The sequence below is a fragment of the Oryctolagus cuniculus genome, chromosome 7, assembly GCF_051225735.1.
Source record: "Oryctolagus cuniculus isolate XC-2025 breed Fujian yellow rabbit chromosome 7, ASM5122573v1, whole genome shotgun sequence".
Classification (NCBI taxonomy): Eukaryota; Metazoa; Chordata; class Mammalia; order Lagomorpha; family Leporidae; genus Oryctolagus; species Oryctolagus cuniculus.
The window spans coordinates 99,042,096-99,063,091 of NC_142873.1; the positions used below are offsets into that span (position 1 = coordinate 99,042,096).

The following is a 20,996-nucleotide window of genomic DNA, read 5'->3' on the forward strand; positions in this document are numbered from 1 at the left end:
TTGAATTGCTTCATTTATTATTCAGCATTTGTGGAGATACTTGTTTTGTTTTGTTTTCTCTGTTATGGGTTTTCTCTCTAGACTATGCCTCAGGATTCATGGAATATCTGCTTTTTTCAGTGCATACCTAAAGTTTTATGGTGAGTTTGGCCAGGGAGCTCTGTTCAGTGCCCGGGAGTAAGGGGAATATCCAAGATGACACACAGGTTGGGCATGGTAAATCCCCACTTTTTTTTTAAATCAAAAGGTAGGTTTGTTCTGCTCTGTGGTATAGTGCTATGTTTCCTCCGCTCTTGCTCAAAGGAGACCAGTGCCTGGGTGCTAGCCCCAATGGGTACAATATTCGTCTCCACTGCCACAAGAACCACACAAATAATCTGTGCAGTCCAGGGTATAAGCACAGATTCCACAGCAATGAGCCTCACCAGAGAATTAGGGAACCCTAAGTATGTGGAGCCTCCCACGGTGACTGCCCGAAGTTCCAGCTACACCCTGAGCCCTCCTACACTGCCACAGTGTTTACCCAGTCCTGGCACACAAATAGCTCACAGTCAGGAGCACCCATCCCCCTTGTCAGTTCTCCCACCAGACTCAGGCATCTCTGCTCAACTAGTTGCTGGGTGCGTGGACACAAGTTGGCACGGCTGTTGCTTATATCCAAAATGGCCCCTGCCCTCTACCATTTTGTTAAGGATGCAGGTTAGGGTGATTGGGGAGAGAGAAATGTGTCCTCCCTTTTTTCCCTCTAGTTTGGTGCACTGTCCCTCAAAAGTTACACTGTCCCCCGCAGGGCTCCTAGCCGGATTCCTGCCAGGCTCTTCCCGCAGTTCTGTTGCCAGTGGCATGGTCTGCTGCAGTCTGGTTTCACCTCACTCTCCAGAGCTGGTGCTGAGGTTCTTGGCTGCTGGAATCCTGAGTTGCAAGTGTCCATACCCTCCACGTAGGTCCATAGTGTCCCTCTAGTTTCCTCTGCTGTTTTCTCCCTAACTCTTCCCTTAGACTGCCCTCTCTCCACTTTTTAAAAACTATCTTCTCCTAGAGTAGAGCGGTATGTGCCCTCCCTATTCTGCCATTTTGTTTGTTGTCTTCTTCCACTAGAATATAATATCTATGAGAGAAGAATGTTGGATCACATTATTCATTGACTTAATATATTATTCCACATGAGAGATGATCACTGGAGACTTATTCCTAGATTCTAACTTAACAGAAAAGGATTTTAAAATGCTGTTGTGGGCCCCGTGCTGTGGCTTAGCGGGTAAAGCTGTCACCTGCAGTGCCGGCATCCCATAAGGTGCCTGTTTGAGTCCAAGCTGCTCCACTTCTGATCCAGCTCTCTGCTATGGCCTGGGAAAGCAGTGAAGGATGACCCATGTCCTTGGGCCCATGTACCCAGGTGTGAGAACTGGAAGAGACTCCTGTCTTCTGGCTTTGGATAGGCACAGTTCCGGCCATTGTGGCCAATTGGGGAGGGAACCAACAGATGGAAGACCTCTCTCTCTCTCTCTCTCCCCCCATCTATCTCTCTCTGCCTCTCCTTTTCTCTCTTTGTAACTCTAACTTTCAAATAAATACATAAATCTTTAAAATAATAAAATAAAATATAAAATAAAATGCTGTTACAGCATGTAAAATGATATAAATGAAAATATGCTTGAAATAAATCAACAGGAAAGTACATGAAAGATAAATACAAAGATGATTTAAAAAAAATATGGATGACACATGAGCCAGTAGACAGGACAATAAATCAGTATAGAGTATCTAAAATGAAGAACACAAAGAAAAAAATGACTCCATCAATAAATAGAACTTAAAGTACTCACGATATCAACAGTTCTTGGAGTAGGTATTGTAGTTTAGTGGGTTCAGCTGTTGCTTGGAATGTTAGGCATATAATAACAGAGCACTTAGGATTGAGTTCCACCTAGTGGTCTAAGTATGTGGGCTTCTGTCATTTACGTGAGAAACGTGGATGGAGTTTCTGCTCCCTGGCTTCAGCCTGGCCCAACCCTGGCTGTTGCAGAAATCTTGAGAATGAACCCACAGATGGAAGATCAAATGATCTCTCTCTCTCTCTTTCTCTCTCTCTCTTTCTACCCCTTCCCCCTCCACCTCCTCCTCTCTGTCCCTCTCCTTTTCAAATAAATAACTAAATAAAACGTAAGAAGTTATAATACAAAATAAATGAAGTCTCAGAAGCAAAGAAGGGAGAAAGGCAAGCATAAAAAATTACTTGAGAAACAATTGATGAAAATCTCCCAGATATAATAAAAGTCACAATATTATAGTTTGAAAATACATAAACCCTATGGAAGAACAAATACAAATTAATAATATTATAGTCATACTGAGATGTTCAAAGAGAAAGGGAAAATGAAATCAGCTAGAGTGAGAGTACACATTAAAAAAGGAAAGACAATTTAAAATCCTATGGAATTCTTATAAATAATAATGTAATTTAGATGAAGGTGGAATTGGGGCCAGCGTTGTGGCATTGTAGGGGTAAAGCTAAAGTGCCTTTTCACCCTGGCATCCCATGGGACGCCATTTATAGTGCTGGGTTGCTCACCTTCCATTCCAGTTCTTTGTTGAGAAAGCAGAGAAAGATGGCCCAAGTCCTTGGGTGCCTGCACCCATGTGGGAGAAGTGGATGAAGTTTCTTGTTCCTGGCTTTGACCTGGCCCAGCCCCAGCTGTGGCAGGCATTTGGGGAGTGAACCAGTGGTTGGAAGAGATCTCTTTCTCTCTTTCTCTCTGCTTCTCCCTCTCTGTAACTCTGACTTCCAAATAAATAAATAAATCTTAAAAAAAAATGATGACAGTGGAACTGTAAGGGATAAAAGGAAGAAAAAAATTATATACCTGGGGGAAATCTTCTAATGTAAATGCTAAATCAGGTATATTCTGAAAAACAAAAACTAAGGAAGTTCATTGCAAGGGAAGCCAATGTTGGGCACAGTGTGTTAAGCCACGGCCTGCAGTGCTGGCATTCCATATCATAGCGCCAGTTCACATCCTTGCTGCTCTGCTTCCTATCCAGCTCCATGCTGCTAAATGCAAGAAAGCAGAAGATGAATGCCCAAGAGCTTAGATTCCTGCCACAGATCGGGGAGACTATGATGGATTTCCTGGCTTCTGACTTTAGTCAGGCACAGCCCAGGCTATTGTGGCCATTTTAGGGAATGAATCAGCAGATTCTCTCTTTCTCTCTCTCCTTCTCTCTCTCTCTCTTTCTCTCTCTCTCTCTCCCCCACCCCGTGTGTGTGTGTGTGTGTGTGTGTGTGTGGGTCTCCTCTCCCTCCAGGCCACTCCCTCTCTCCCACTCCACCTTTCAAATATATATATATATATATATATATATTTAAAAAATTCATTGTCAAGGGAGCCTCATGATCTGAAGTGATAAAATGCCAGATGAAAATATTATTAGCGAGAAATAAAGATCACCAGGGATTATAATTATGTAGATAATTATAAAATATTTTCACCTAAATTTCTATAGAATTCATGATTGTTTTGAAGAAAAACTACTTATGCTATGAACTTTATAACAAATGTAGATATGATACAAAGAATAGCACAGTGTGACTGATAGGAGGTGCTGACAGATGTATAAATTTTTAAAGTTTTCGCAATGGAACTGAAGTAGTACACTATCAAAATGAAGTGGATTAGTCCAGCACCGCTGCTCAATAGGCTAATCCTCCACTTTGCGGCGCTGGCACACAGGGTTCTAGTCCCAGTCCGGGCACCGGATTTTGTCCCGGTTGGTCCTCTTCCAGGCCAGCTCTTTGCTGTGGCCCGGGAGTGCAGTGGAGGATGGCCCAAGTCCTTGGGCCCTGCACCCCATGGGAAACCAGGAGAAGCACCTGGCTCCTGCCTTTGGATCAGCGCAGTGCACTGGCTGCAGCCATTAGAGGGCGAACCAACGGCAAAAGGAAGACCTTTCTCTTTGTCTCTCTCTCTCACTGTCCACTCTGTCAAAAAAAAAAAAAAATGAAGTGGATTGATAAAAACCTGTATATCATAACCCATAGTAAATGCTATAGAAAAAGACCTCCAAAAAATTGTAGCAAAGAGTTAGAAACATACCAGGGGATTCCAATTCAGTCCCATCAAGGTGGCATGTACCAATGCCATCTCACTAGTCCCAGTGATCAATTTCTGTTCACAATTGATCATAATGATAGGAGTAAGAGCCAAAGGGATCACATAAACAAGAATAGTGTCTGCAAATACTAGCTGATAGAATCAAAAAGGGAGAGAATGATCCAACATGGGAAGTGAGATACACAGCAGACCCATAGAATGGCAGATGTCCTAAACAGCACTCTGGCCTCAGAATCAGCCCTTAAGGCACGCAGATCTGGCTGAAAAGCCCATGAGAGTATTTCAGGCATGGAAAGCCAAGACACTCTGGCAAAAAAAAAAAAAAAAAAAAAAAAAACAAACCTAAATGAAAGATCTCTGTGAGTGAGATCCCAGTGGAAAGAATGGGTCATCAAAGAAGGAGGTACCTTTCTCTGAAGGGAGGAGAGAACTTCCATTTTGACCATGGCCTTGTCTAAATATGATCAGAGTCAGTGAACTCAGGGGGCTTCCACAGCCTTGGCAGCTCATGACAAGAGCCTAGGGTGATTACTGAGGCCATAAACAAGAGTGTCAATTTGTTAAGTCAACAACAGGAGACACTGTGCACTTACTCTTCATGTAGGATCTCTGTCCTTAGTGTGCTGTACATTGAGATTTAATGCTATAACTAGTACTCAAACAGTAGTTTTCACTTTATGTTTCTGTGTGGGAGCAAACTGTTGAAATCTTTACTTAATGTATGCTAAACTGATCTTCTGTATATAAAGAGAATCAAAAATGAATCTTGATGTGAATGGAAGGGGAGAGGGAGTGGGAAAGGGGAGGGTTGCGGGTGGGAGGGATGTTATGGGGGGGAAGCCATTGTAATCCATAAGCTGCACTTTGGACATTTATATTCATTAAGTAAAAGTTAAAAAAATACAAATGATAAATTATAATGGAATTCTCTAAAAACAGTCATTCAACTGTTTAACAGGAATGTTAAACAAATGTCAAACCTACATCAACTAAAACCACTACATGAAATGTTAATAGCATAAGAGTGATTATCATGATTGGAGGCTCAGAAGTGCTGGACTTTATGACTCACCAGATTCATTCCAGTACGAAATGGCTATCGTCTATTTTTCCTGAGTTTTCATCTTCCTTGATTGAAATTATTTTTTTTCTTACATTAGAAGTAGAATCTTGGTTTGTTGCATGTTGATCCCTGCAAGGTGTGTGGTGCATAACAAATCTTCCCAGGAAGAAGAATGAATTAATTCACAAGCTTCTATTGGGATTCTGCTCTTGGGCGGGCGAGGTTCCCTGCTCCCAACAGAGTGGGGGCCGGGGAAGTAGTGTGTCAGAGAGTGGGAGGGCTCTTTTTATAGATTCAGGGCATGGGGGTTAAAGTTTGAGGCAGGTCTGATCCTCATTGGTTGACCTTTAGGCACCCGCAGGGGACCTTGACAAGGACTTTTCTTCCCAGGAAGTCAGGTAGGGACTCTCCATTCCCGGAAGTATAGGCCTTCCCTCCTTGTGGATCCCAAAGCTACCAATCCCAAGGTCTCTTCTTCATCAAGTATTCTTTCACTTAAATGTTTCATTTTCAGTGAATTCCATTGGAAACATGGAATTAAAGCATAATTTTATTTTGGTGTGGAAATTTTTCTGAAATCCTTGCACAGTTTTCCCATAAAATGCATTTTCCATGAAATGTTTTAAGTGTCCTATTTGTGTCTCTACTCAGCTGATTCTGTTTCCCTTGGTCCCAAGTTCTCTCTGGTTGAATTTCTTCAACTGGACTACCACTTACCTTCTATTTGAATGAGTTGGATATACTGCTCAGCCTGGAAATTAAAAAATTGGTTCTTTGTCTTCAAAAGGTTTATCTTTATTAGAGGGTTCACATAAGGACAAACAGGTAATACAAATTGTAGTATTATGAATAATGGTGCGTAATTAATAAACAGCTATTTCAGGAAACTGCAGGTGGAAGAAATTTATCTGGCTTTTCTGAGGCCATGTGGAGAGACTTCAACATATTGGTACTCCCATCAATCCTGAAAACTATTTTTTCTCTCTGCTTCCTGGGGAATTATCTAATTGTTCATCTTGAGAGAACTTTCAGTTTGTCTTTCTTTGCTTTCTCTTCCAGTCTACTGAGTCTGCAATGAGAATGTATTTAATCTGCTTTCATTCATGCTGGCCACATTTGTTAGACAAATTTTGTCTCTTAGATTTCCTCTCATCTATGCCAACAGTGCAACTGTCTAGTTAAAGTGGACACAATGGCTGCATATCTAAAGCCACAGTACCCAAACAATTTTAGCAATGTAATAAAATATTATTTCTTTTTTTAATTCTGAGGGATTTTTATTTTAAATACAATGTATTGTTCTATGCACCATAGATCAAACTTTTGTACTCTACAAAATATTAACTTTTCTTCTCTCTCTATTTTTTATAAACTTTCATTTAATGAATACAAATTTCGAAAGTCCAACTTTTGGATTATAGTGGTTTTCCCCCCATAACCATACTCCCACCTGCAAACCAGCCCATCTCCTACTCCCTCTCACATCTCATTCTTCATTAAGATTCATTTTTAATTATCTTTATTTCTTATCCAATTGTAGGTATCATGTGTTGTGTTTCTCAAAAAGTTTCAGTTAGGAAATGCAACAGGGGACTATTTTGTTGTCCTCTTAAAATTTCAACAGAAAACACTTTGTTTTTGCATCCAAAATAAAACTAACATATGTATCTTATAATTTTGCTACTTGTTATCATTGGGATATTTAACAAACAGCTATTATATTATCAAATATAAGTTATTATTTTTTCCAGGGATTAGCTTAATTTACATGTTTTCCCTGCATAAAAACATTATCAATGCTAATACACTTAGCAGAATGACTAAAATTAAAAAAGACTGAAATAATAAGAAATGACAAGAAACGGTGTAAGTAGAGCCTTTATATATTGGTAGTGAGGATGTAAATTGGCCCAAGTACTTTGGAAATTCACTTCAAAGTGTCTAATAAAATTAATTGTAGTTTTATCTTCTGCCAAGTATATTTCCAAGAAAATAAGTGCATATGTCCATCAAAAACATGTATAAGATTATACATAACTAGTCTTTTTCATAAGAGATTAAAACAAGTAACAAAAAACAAAATGATCAATAAAACTAGCCAGAATATTGACCAATAAAATGCAACATATAATAAATCAAAACGCTAAAGAACAATGTAATGAGTACTTTACCAATGTTTGCAACAACAGAGGGACTCTCTCATACATTATATGGAACAAAAGTATTTGGATGCAAAATAGTATATACCAAACAATTTTATTTGTTGGGAGTTCAGGATAAATAATAGTAGTCTATTGGACAATAACTTAAGAGTAGTTACTACTTTTGAATATAAGTAAAGAGTAGTACACTTGGAGACACCAGGAACCCTTCTGAGGTACTGGATGTGTTCTAAATCTTGACCTAGACATGATTTCATGAATGCACACTGCACCTCTAAAATCGTTTAAAAAATATCAGCTGCTCTCTATTTTTATTCTTTTGCAAATTAAAATAATATTTTAAAGTTGTTTCCTAAAACAAAGTAATGTTGTGAATGCTGTTATATTTAAACATGCTGGCAGATCATTTTTTCCTAGGTAAGTTCATAACACATATTGCAGATGCTTAGTAAGTATTTTGTTTAATAAGAGTTAATGGATAAAACTGACACTCATAAAGGTGATTGTCTATTTTATTAATAGTTGTAATCATTTATTAAATCTAATATCTGATTAATCAACATCTAATTAGGAAGTTAAATTATAGTTGTCCCTGCCTTGGGAACAATAAGTTAATGTAAAAAGAGCCAAATGATAAAAAGAAGCTTAGTCAAGTAATACAAGTTTAGTCAAAGATAAAAATAAGTTTATGATAAAATGTTAAATGATAAAAAGAAATTTAGTCATTTGACTTTTTATTATTGTTGTTCATGATCAAGTGAACACATGTACACTTATGGGCAATACATCATTGGAAGTAATATCATTCCTAAACAAATTAATATTTCAGTTTAATAATTACATAGTGATGTTTCTGTTGTGGCAGATTTAGACAGAATGATAATTTTGCAGATGATGTGCTTGCACCATCACAACTTAATTGAGAAAGATTTTTTCACTACCTTTATAAGAGAGAGAATAGTTCTTTCTACTTAAACAAAACAGCATCAATTCCATCATATCACCAGTTACCAATTTCATTATAATCTGCCATCAATTATTTCTTATCTTCTTAATCACAATTTCAGTCTAAATTTCTTACACAAACTTTTAATCATAACTTGCAAATTAATAATATGGAAACTGGATTTTTCCTTTTTATTCATTTCTCTATGGATGTTTCCATTTGATAGGCAGTGCTGTGAAAACAGAAAAACTGATTGAGTCAAAGGTATCAATTCTAAAAACAAATGGCTTAATTTGCATTTAATTACATTACTTGACATTTTGAAATTAAAGTCTTATGTATTTGGGCTGGTGTTCTGACACAGCAGGTTTAGCCACTGCTTATAATGCTGGCATTCCACATCAGAGTGCCTTTTTGAGTCCTGACTGCTCTGCTCAGTATCCAGATCCCAGATAATGTTCCTGGGGCGGCAATAGATGATAGTCTAAATACTTGGGCTCCTGTTAGTTCGTGGGAGGTCTAATAGTTCTGTGCTCTTAGTTTTGGACTCAGTTCTAGTTGTTGAAAAGCCATATGGGGAGTGAAACAATGGATAAAAAATCTTCTCTTTCTCTCTCTCTCTTTGTATCTTTGCCTCTCACTTGCTTTCTGTTACTCAGCCTTTCAGAACATAAAGCTATAAAATATTAGATGCTTTTACATTACAAGCATATATATTGTCTCCATAATTTCAGCTGAGAATGAGGAAAATACTATTCATTCATATCATTCTAATATCTGGGAGAAAACAAGTCTATCATTTCTATTATAAAAATATGGTCAATTAAATTACTCGGTAGCTTATCATTCCCTCATACTTTAGAAAATGCAGCAGGTATAAAATTAATAAAAAAAAGCCATGGGTATTTGATGATTACTTCATAAATATGGCTAAATTTTCATGAAATGTGAAGAAAATAACAATACATCTACAGACAAATGAACAAACAGCCTTTAAGTGCAACCATTTCAAGTCTTCATTTTTTGATAAGATTAATTATTTTTATTCAATTCATTATTTTTGATGAAATTAATTATTTTTTCAATGAAATTAATTTAAATATTTTTATGGTGATATAGTAAATTTAAACTAGTATAAGTGGGTTTCTTTATTTTTAAAAACTTTTATTAATACAAGTAATTCAAAAGCATCAGCTTTCATGATTAATCTGAAAGTAGAGTGTGTAAAGCATGTATCTTGCCTTCAAAGGGATTCAAGTTGAAGAGAGAGTAGCCATACTCGATGTGTGATGATGTGTTGAAACAACCACAAGGATAAGTGAAACATTGATCTTCTACAATCACATAAGATAATATACATAATTAAGGATCATGTACTCAATTCATTTTTGTTATTCTCAAAGTTCACATATTGAAAAAGGGTAATATTTGATGTAGAATGTTATGCTGTGATTTCAAAATTATATAGTCAAAGTATGGGGGCAGCACTGCGGAACAGCAGTTTAACACCCTGGCCTGAAGCACTGGCATCCTATATGGGCACCTGTTCAAACCAGCTCTCTGCTGGATATGGGCCACTTCCAATCCAGCTCTCTGCTGTGGCCTGGGAAAGCAGTAGAAGATGGCTCAAGCCTTTAGACCCCTACGTGCACATGGGAGACCCAGAAGAAACTCCTGGCTCATGGCCATTGTGGCCAACTGGGGAATGAACCAGCGGATGAAAGACCTCTCTCTCTCTCTCTTGCTAGTATTTTCCACTCTATTTTCTGTAATCTATGATTTGCAAGAATTTCTATGACAAATAATTCTTTTTCTAGAACTTTCTATTGGCCCAAATTACTTTTGGGTTTCTAAAATAGAAATTGGCCACCTTCCTCATCCATTCAATATGCATTCTTTTGTTTCTACATTTTCTGTCCAACCAGAAATACAGCTGTCCTATGGTACTCCACTGACATAGAGGTCAGTACTAAATGTTCTTCCTAGAATAAGTAGTCCATAGCAAATGCATTTCATAGGACTATGCTCTCTCCCATTTCCTATAACTCTACCTCATAGAAAAGGGCCTCTAATATAGTCACCTTCCTTTGAAGAGGACTTTAGCACATATTTCAAAAATTTTCTTTTCACTCCAACTCTGCAATTGCTTTGGACTATTTTTCAAATTGCTTTGGACTATATTTCAAAATTCAGTTGTTACTCATCTAACTGATTTTGTTTAAGCACTGTACATTATGTATATTTTAATATGTTCGCTCTGGTATATATCATGATGAATCCAAAAGTGGTTATTCAGAGTCTAGCCTAAAGCTCAAATTGGGAGACAGATATTGGGACCGAATAGTTGCAGCAGAATTACTAAAGAAATTTATTGAAAAGCCTATGGAAAGAAAGTATTTTGTAAGATATACATCACCTCATAACCTTAATTCCAAATCTAGTTTGCCTGTCTGATATCCATATCTTTGATCTCTACTTCTCAATTCCTCCCCAACCCTTTACCACTGAAATTTACCCTGCTGAGCTTCTCTTTGCTCCATGCCTTTTAAAATTGTGTGTCATTTTTCATGTGGTTTCATTGGTCTGAAATATCTATAAATCTTCTAGGACATCTTCCAAACTGTTGTTCTTAATTTTCAAATTAAAAATTGACTATCAGAGGAAAATTTCCCTGATATTCCAAAGAAAGCTGAAATGCTAATGTGTCTGTTCTCCCATACTCTTTATGCCTACTTCTGGTAGTTGTCACGATATTTTATAATAATTTTTGAGTGTCATCTCTTTAACATGATTCAGAACTCCTAGAAAATAGAGACTGAGTATATATGTTTAACAAGTAGGATATAATAAGTGCTCAAAATTTTATGAAATGAAGATTGACATACAAAAGAAAAAAGATGCTAGAGAAATTCATATCAAAGAACAGTTTTTTTATTAACAGGATATTCCTTAGGAACAACTTTCCTGTTAGTAATTGATTAATTTTAAACTGCAATGAGAATTTCCTCTAAGGTTCCTAATTGTCTAGATAGCTTTAAAGAAGAAAGCTTCAAATTAGAGTGCTCAAAACAATGCTTTGTTGTTCACATAAATTACAATGCTGAATTTCTTAGCAAGTAGCTTCACAGGGTGGCATTCTTCCATGTGGCGTCTCTCAGAGAGTCAGGCTCCTCCTCTCAGGTCATGAATCTGCCATCTCTAAAACAAGGTTTTTAAATTGTCCAAAAATGAGAGAAGTGCGTGTATACTAGATCTAAGCCCATAATTGACACCTAACACTTGTGCTCATATTTTATTGGCCCGAAGAAGTCATGTAGCATCTCTCAGATGACAGAGGGCTAGCAAATGTTCCCAGGCATAACATTACACCAGAGAGACCATAGATTTTGGTGGTCTGATAGCACTGTATGTAATATAAGTGAACTGCTTAAACATCTGCAGAAAGTGGCTATTGTGTGGAAGCTAGGGTCTGATCATTAAAAAGAATTTGATTTATTCAAAATATGATTAGATGTAGATGATTAGATAAGAATTTTTTAACTATTGATTGAATAAAATATCCTTCTGAAATGCCATTACTATGACTGGCTCCCTACATTTTATTGTTGCTGTGGAGGAAATGTGCTTTGGAAAAAAAATGCATTGTCTCAAATAAAATATATAGGCTTTATTTAAAGTACATGAAATTGGTATCAGGCATTAGAATTTCATTTGACCTTAACCAAAGTAATCTAAGTCTCTATGAAATTCTTATTTCATGTGCAATTACTCCTCACTTATGATTTCAGTTCGTCTGTGACAAAGGGGCTCGTATTTCTTGCTCATTTAGAATAAAAACAATAAGTAAAGTTGCTTTGTCATTGAACTCATACATGCAGCTACACAATGCTCAATGCTGTTTCCTATTCAAATTGCTTTTCAACTAGCATATATGTGTCAATAAACTTATAATACCCTAGCCTTTTCAAAAGTCACAATTAGATTAAGCTAAATGATCTGATTTCCTATAAAATACACTAAAATCATTTATATACCAATATTAATTTTTCTTATTGCTACTCCTCACTGTTAATACAACATCAATATCAAATAACATGTGCAAATTCCAGTATTTGCTGTGAAAGATATAATGATGAATAAAATTTATTGTAGAACCCCAAAATGTAGCATTTTCCAAAATTGACATAGATTATTATCTGAAAAGACATATTTTAACTTAGACTCCAAGGAACAGCAGTATTTCTTGGGAACACAGTTTAGGAAGTATTGCCCTTTTGTATAATGGAATACATTTAGTTAAAGGAAGAATGATATAGTCAGATACGAGGGTGTTGCAGAATGTGACACAACTCACTTTTGGTTATACCTTTGTCATGTTATATCTGTGTGACTAAAAGTGCTTTTGATATCTTCTTTAAGCTTCAGATGAAGTTGCCTTCATGATTAACTTAAAGAATATATAGGAAAAATTTGCAGAACAAAAAGAATAGATGCTTAATAATTGTTGATTGATGATTAATGTAAATACTCTTTTTTCAAGTAAAATGGGAAAATTTTAAAGTTTCCGGTCCTTGCTATCAGTCACTAAATCACAACCAGTACCTCTATCTCCTAATTCAGGAAATATAAGTGCCTCTACCCACTGAAAATGATAGGTCACCTAGAATATATGAATGTGTACATTTACTGTACAGAAGAACCTTTCCAAACTTGCCAAGATTTCCCACAACTTTCACAAATTACTCTAAATGCTTAGTAACATCATGATCATTGAAAAGTAGTTTTGGAGAAAACTGCCTGTACCTTACAACACTGAAACAATTCTGCTTAGTGAGCATATATTTTGTTAACTTAACACTAAAAGCTGAATGATTCAATTGAAACAAAATTACAGATTGAATATTCAATTTTCCATTATAAAAATGAATTAGCTGGTCAAGTGATGGGTACATTCCTTTAACTATTCATTTTTCCATCCCCTTTCTCATACATTCACTCACTTTGTCACAACAGAATTATTAAGCACCTGTTGTTTTCTGAACAAAGTACTATACTTTAGGTATTGGTGCTAGGAAAAAATGTTCATTTTTTTTTAAGATTTATTCATTTATTTGAAAGAGTTACACAGTGAGAAAACTAGAGGCAGAGAGCCAGAGAGAGAGGTCATCCATTCTGCTGGTACACTCTCCAAATGCTCACAATGGCCAGAGCTGAGCTGATCCAAAGCCAGGAGCCAGGAGCTTCTTCCAATTCTCCCATGTGGGTACAGAAGCCCAAGGACTTGGGCCATCTTCTACTGCTTTTCCCAGGCCATAGCAGAGAGCTGGAGCAGAACTGAAGCAACCGGAACTTGAACCAGAGCCCATATGTGATGCCCGCACTGCAGGCAGTGCCTTTACCTACTCCACCACAGCGCTGCCCCCAAATGTGCATATTTCTAAGTCTTATGGCACTTAAATTGATCATTGTAGGTGTTAAGATGCATCCCACATCACAGTGCCTAGGTTCAAGTACCAGCTCTACTACTGATTCCAGCTTCCTGATAATGCGCACTGTGGGAGGCAGCAAATGATGGCTCAAGTACTTGGGTCCCTGCCACCCATGTGGGAGACTCAGATGGAGTTCTGGGCTCAGGGCTTCACCCTGTCCAGTCCTGGCTGTTGTGGGCATTGACTGGGGAGTGAACTAGAATATGGGCAATCTCTGTTAGCTCTCTTTCAATCTCTGTCTCTCTCTATGAGTATCAGATTAATTAATAATTAAATAATATATAATAATGATATCTAACATTATTGATGTTCTTTGATCTTTATAGTAAACCTGTAAGATAGGTACTCTCATTATCTCAATTTTATGAGTTTGGTACAGTATGAAGTTGTAATTCTTGAGTGCTGGAAATGAAGCATTTTGATTCTAGAGTCTGCATGCTTAATCCATGTGACACACTGGTACTATTACTGAAGTTGCTTGTAGCTTATCCTTAAACAAATATGCATCACTAAGGGCTTATTGAAAGCAGTTGAAGACACTTTATCTTATTTAACTGATGAATATTTAGTAATTACTTATTAATGGTAAAATAGAGTATGAATGAATATATTTGTGATTCTGAGTAATAAAAATCACTCCTCTTTTCAAAAGACAACCCAGTAGAAATGAGACAATGAAATTATTAGGATTCTAAGTTTAAGTCTTCATAGGTTTTGTTTAAAGAGTCTGAATTTCAAGAAATAAATTAATTTAAATAGTTTTAATTATATTGCATTTCACGTTGGATTCTCTGCTCCATTTGGCACAGACTGTGACATTATATTTTCAAAACTATTGCTTTATCATTATTTTTCCTAGCCATTCCTAGAATTTCTAGTAAGTTGATGTGTTTCCAATGTGACAGATGCAACACAATGATTAACTATTTCAAGAGAGAACTATTATAAATATATAGAAAGATGGGCAATTCATTTTGTACTTTATGTGCCACTTCACACAGGTTACAACACTAATGTCTATGATACAATTGGTTACTTCAAGGACAGAAAAAATATTCTTTGTTTAATGGATTTCATTTTTCATTTCTTTCAATGTGACTATTTTAACAAGAAAGATTGCATAACTTAGAAAACACAAGTTCATTTTAAGAAATAATTTTTTCTTTTAGAAAAAATGATAATGATTTACTTTGAGACTCAGGTAATGCTAATGTAAATCATTATATATTGACAGCATGGGAAACATGAAAGTTTGATTGACATTTGTTCTTCTATGACATTTGTTCTTCCTGCCCCAACTTTTTGCTGTTTTTTTTTTTTTTCATTTACTGTTTGTGAAACTCTAGGCAGTAATTGATGGAACTGAAAGTAGTATCACAATATTATTGTATATATCCCTCCCCCATAAAAAAACCACACCCCAATTCACAACTCTGGAATTAATAACTTAACCCTCCTGTTAAGTACTTTATTGTCAAATAACAGCCAGGCTTCTTCATTTTTGTCAAGTAGATCATCAATGAACACAAATTTCGTCAAATATTTAGTAAATATAGGAAAAATAAGAATAGTAGTGATAACAACAATCAAAAAAATCAGATTTTCTCACCAAGTGTATAATTTTTATTATGTTTTTTTCTCCCTTCTTGACTTTCTATCCCAGATCATATCAATAACAGTGACATTTCACAGTCATTAATTTATTTTCCATGTAAAAATTGTAACATTAAATTGGTTTCAGACTTTAAACATTCATTTGGATGTTTATACAATTTTAATATTTATAAAATGCTTGTCTCCCAGTTTGAATAACATAGGTATATTTAACCTATCTTATATGCAGCTTTTGGAAGTCTTATATCCTCTTTTGCCTTAGTTTGGTCAGCATGAAGAGAAAAGTATTGCTTATTTTGATACATGCTAAAGATCAGGAATAATTTGAAAAAAAAATTCCTAGGATATAGTAGAAACTCAATAAATTGAAAATGTTAAAAGGAATTATTCAAGACAACTTTAGAGGTTAAATGAATTTTTAAAGTGGGTATGGTCATATTTTTATTCTGCCCTGTGAAGTCATCATGTGGAATGAAGCACATCCTAAAAACTGGCTGCTTTGAGCTATTTTCACTATAGTTATCCATTCACCACTAGATGGTGGTCTTCTATGTTGTAGCTTTTACCTCTATCTTGAGGAAGGTGTTTTCATTGTTCCTTCTTTCTGTTCTTCCTTCAGTTACTCATTTATCCTTTTCTTTATTCTTCTCATCTACTGAAACATCCATACATCCTCCCACCCATTCACTCATGCTACCATTCAATTAATAAAACTTTAATGAAAAACAACTATGTATTGGGCAATGAAAATTAAAAAAAAAAATACACAGACAGACAAAGCAGAGTTTATGGTTTTCCTGTCCTTAAAGAGCCCACAGACTAATTAAAATATTTGGAACATTTATTCAGCAAACATGTATTAGGAACATTCCTTGTGGCATGTTCTGTTCTATGTCTTGTGACCATAGCTGAAGAAGAAGAAAAGCACCCCATCCTCTTGAAACTTGTATTGTCATAGAAAAAACAGATGTTTATATAGGATAAATACAAGATAATTTTATACAAGCAACAAAAGATAGCATGGAAAACGGTTATCTTCACTGAAGAAAACCTGCCCCCCTGCTCAAAGATACAAAACTTACAGAATCGATTTCTCTAAGGAGGGCTTTTTTCATGTCTCTGTTTTGATCACATTGTTTGCCATTATCCTGCTGTGTTTTTGTTTGTCCTGAAGCTAAATTGTCTACATTCATGATGTATTTTTATTTTCAACTAATTAATACTATTCTTGAGTAGGTTTCTTTTTTTTTCTTTTTTAGTTTGGAAAATAAGAGCAAACATGTCCCTGGTCTCTTGTCTTCCCCATGCTATTACGCTAAAATGGAATTCGGGACCATTCCTCTTCTTCCTGTTTGTCCATTTGAGTATCTCTCTGGTGAAGAAAACTTCCCACCTGGAATTAGATGTGTATACTGGAAAAGAGCTGCTGAATGCCTAAGGCATGTCTGAGCAAGCTTTACTGCCCTATTTATAAGACAACAGGGTGCTGTGCTTACAAAGCCCAGCTACTTCTGGGAGCCCACAGGCAAATCTGTTACCAGGCAACAACTGATTTCTTATGAAAACCAAATTTAAAAGCCTACATCATTAATTAAACAGATAAGGATATAGTCTTCCCACAGTTCTTAACCTTCAAGCAATGAAGTTCTCTACCACATAATGGAAGAATCACCACTTTGGTTTTACAAAGATTTTCTTGTTTTCAGTCATACACAGTGAATAACTGCTGTGAGGTTATAGGGGAGTGGCACATTTTAAAAGTTCATTTATTAGCTAGAGCAAGTTTACAATTTTTATATATTCAAAATGTGATTACTATCAGGATGTCTATAGTTAAGCTTCAAAAAAGGTACACAGACTGGTGATAGTAGTTTAGCATAAAATGGTCACTTCAGTCTTAGATGATAGAAAAGGACAGGAACCAGCAGGATATAAAATAGGCATCTTGCTTCACATTTCTGCATGTGGAAATGCATTTTTCCCAGAAGCATCTGTTGAAGAAACTGCCAAACCAAGGATTGGTTTTAGCTCCTTTGTCGAATATAAGTTGGTTGTAAATGCTTAGGTTGATTTTTGACATTTCTATTCTGTTCCATTGAACTATCCATCTGTTTTTGTACTAGTACCATGCTGTTTTGATTATAAATGCCTTGTAGTATGTCTTGAAATCTGGTATTGTGGTGCCTCCATATTTGTTTTTGTTGTATAAGATTGCTTTAGCTGGGCGAGTTTTCCTGTGTTTCCATAAGAATTTTCACCACCATTTTTTTTCAAATCTGAGAAGAATGTCTTTGGCATTTTGATTGGTATTACATTGAATCTGGTAATTGCTTTTAGAAGGATGGACCTTTTGATGATATTAACCCTTCCAATCCATGAGCATGGAAGTTTTTTTCCCATTTTTATAACTTCTTTATTACTTTCTTTAATATTTTATAATTCTCATTGTATACAACTTTGACATTCTTGGTTAAATTTAATCCAAGGTATTTGATTTTTTTTGTAGCTATTGTAAATGTGATTGATCTTAGAAGTTCTGTCTCAGCTGTGGTATTGTCTGTTTATATAAAATCTGTTGTTATTTTCTGTATTGATGTTATATCCTGCTACTTTACAAAACCCTTCTATGAGTTTTAATAGTCTCTTGGTGGAGTCTTTTGGATCCCCTAGACATAGAAGCATGTCATTTACAAATACAGATAGTTTTACTTACTCTTTTTTGATTTGAATCACTTTGATTTATTTTTCTTGCCTAATGGATCTGGCTAAAACTTCTAGTACTATATTGAATAATAATGGTGAGAGTGGGCATGCTTGTCTGGTTCCAGATGTCGGTGGGAATGCTTCCAAATGTTCCCATTCATTATGACCTTGATGTGAGTTTGTCATAAATTGCCTTGATTGTGTCGAGGAATGTTCCTTCTAAACCCATTCAAAAATGTTCCTTCTAAACCCATATTCAGCTGAGCAGAATACACCTCTCTTCTGATTAAAAAAAATAAAAGAGAGAAAGAGAGAGAGATGATTTACCATGCCAAACCTGAGTGTGTTACCTTATGTATGTCCTTAACCCAAGAGAACTGAACAGAGCTCTCTGGCCACACCCACTACAAGCCTCTACAGATTCAATGAAAGCAGACATTCCACCTATCTAAAGACTCACAGTACAACAATAAAAGCCACCAGAGGGGAAAAAAAAAAGTATCTCCACAAATGCAGAACTCAAATGCACCAATCCAAGCAGCAAGAATAAGGAAGACAACATGATACCCCCAAAAGAACATGACACTTCAATATTAGATTATAAAGACAATGAGATAGAAGAAATGCAAGAAATGGAACTCAAAAAAACTTAACATTACATAGAAGTAATCAAAAGCAAGTATATGAACGACTAAAATCCATGCAGGACATGAAACAAAATTTCTCCCATGAAATTGAGAGCCTAAAGAGTAATCAAAGTGAAATGAAGAATTTAATAATAAAAAATCAAAAAAAGTATTCAGAACAAATAAAAAATGCATTGGAGAGCCTTAAAAACAGAATCAGTGAGGCATAAGAGAGAATATCAGACTTAGAAGACAAACTCAGGAAAGTATACAGTCAAACCAAAGTCAAGAACAAGAAACTAGAAAAACAAAAAAATGCTATTGAGAATCTAAAGGATACTATAAAAACAACAACAACATGGATTTCTAGGAGTTCCTGAAGGCATGGAAAGAGACAAAGAATTAGAAGGCAGAAAACTTCTTTGGTTTGGAGAAAGAAAGGGACATCCAAATACAAGAAGCATACAGAACACCCAATAGACATGACCAGGAAAGATCCTCACTACAATACACTGTAATCAGACTCACCACAGTGAAACAAAAAGAGAAGATTCTAAAATGTGCAGGATAGAAATGCCAGATTACTTTCAGAGGATCTCCAATTAGACTCACAGTGGACTTCTCACCAGTAACTCTACAGACTAGGAGAGAATAGAGAGATATACTCAAGCTTTTAAGAGAAAAAAACTGCCATCCCAGAATATTGTACCCTGCAAAGCTCTCGTTTGTGAATGAAGGTGCAATAAACACCTTCCATAACACAGAAATTGAAGGAATTTGTCACCACCCATCCAGCTCTCAAAAAGATACCTAAGGATGTGTTGCACTTAAAACACAGAAACATGATCATCAGTATAAAAGAAGGTAAAGGAAGAAAATCTCTCAGTAAAAGATCAAAGGAAGTTCAAAGTATAAATTAGAAATATTTTTGGAAAAATGGCAGGGCAAAGTCATTACTTATCAAGAGTCACCTTGAATGTAAATGGCCTCAACTCCCTTTTAAAAGACACAGACTGGCTGAATGGATTAAAAAACAAAACCCATCGATTTGCTGCGTAAAAGAAACACATCTCCCCAACAAAGACACATGCATACTGAAAGTGAAAGGATGGAAAATTATATTACATGCCAACAGAAACCAAAAAAGAGCAGCTGTAGCCATCCTAATAGCACACAAAATAGACTTTAACACAAAAACTGTTAAAAAAGACAAATTAGGGCACTATGTAATGATTAAGGGATCAATTCAACAGGAAGTTGTAACTATAATAAATGTATATGACCCTAATTACAGGGAACATGACTATTTAAAAGACATGTTAAGTGATTTAAAGGGAGATTTAGACTCCAATACAAGTAGTATTGTGAGACTTCAGTACTCCACTTTAAAAATGGACAGCTCAACCAGACAGAAACTCAACATGGAAACAGCATTTTAAACAACACTGTAGACTAAATGGACCTAACAGATATCTACAGAACTTTTTATCCTACAGTTCCAGAATACACATTCTTCTTAGCACTGCAATGGAACTTTCTCTAGGATTGACAACATACTAGGCCATAAAACAAGCCTCAGCAAATTCAAAATAATCAAAATCATACCATGCATCTTCTCAGACTGCAATGGAATGAAGCTGGAAATCAGCAACTCAGGAATCTCTAGGGGATATGCAAACACATGGAGACTGAATAAAATACTCCTGAATGAACAGTGGGTTATAGAAGAAATCAAAGAGAAATAAAAAAAAAAGTTCTGGAACCAAATGAAGATGACAATACAATATATCAAGACTTATGGGATACAGTTAAGAGGAATGCTTATAGAAATAGGTGTCTAAATCAAGAAACTGGAAAGGCACAAAATAAATGAGCTATCAGTGCATCTCAAGGATCTAGAAAAGCAACAGTAAAGAAAACTCAAAATGAATAGGAGAAAAGAAAGAAGAAATAACCAAATTGAATCCAAAATAAAAACAATACATAAGATCAGCAAAATGAAGAGTTGGTTTTTCGAAAAGATAAACAAAATTGACACATCACTGGTTCAACTAACCAAAAAAAAAAAAAAAAAAAAAAAAGGAGAGAGAAGAACCAAATCAATAAAATTAGAGGTGATAAAGGAAATGTAACAACAAACACCACAGAAATAAAAAGAATCACCAGTAATTAGTATATGGCTGGTGCTGTGGCTCGCTTGGCTAATCCTCTGCCTGCAGCACAGGCACCCGGGTTCTAGTCCTGGTTGGGGCGCCGGGTACTAGTCCCAGTTGCCCCTCTT

At 35.9% G+C, this 20,996-nt stretch overlaps 1 pseudogene; it reads left to right on the top strand.

Moving 5' to 3' along the window:
• Window positions 1-330: 330 nt before the first annotated feature.
• Window positions 331-20,996, top strand: part of LOC100347161 (PRELI domain containing protein 3B pseudogene) — a 166,763-nt pseudogene continuing 146,097 nt past the window's right edge.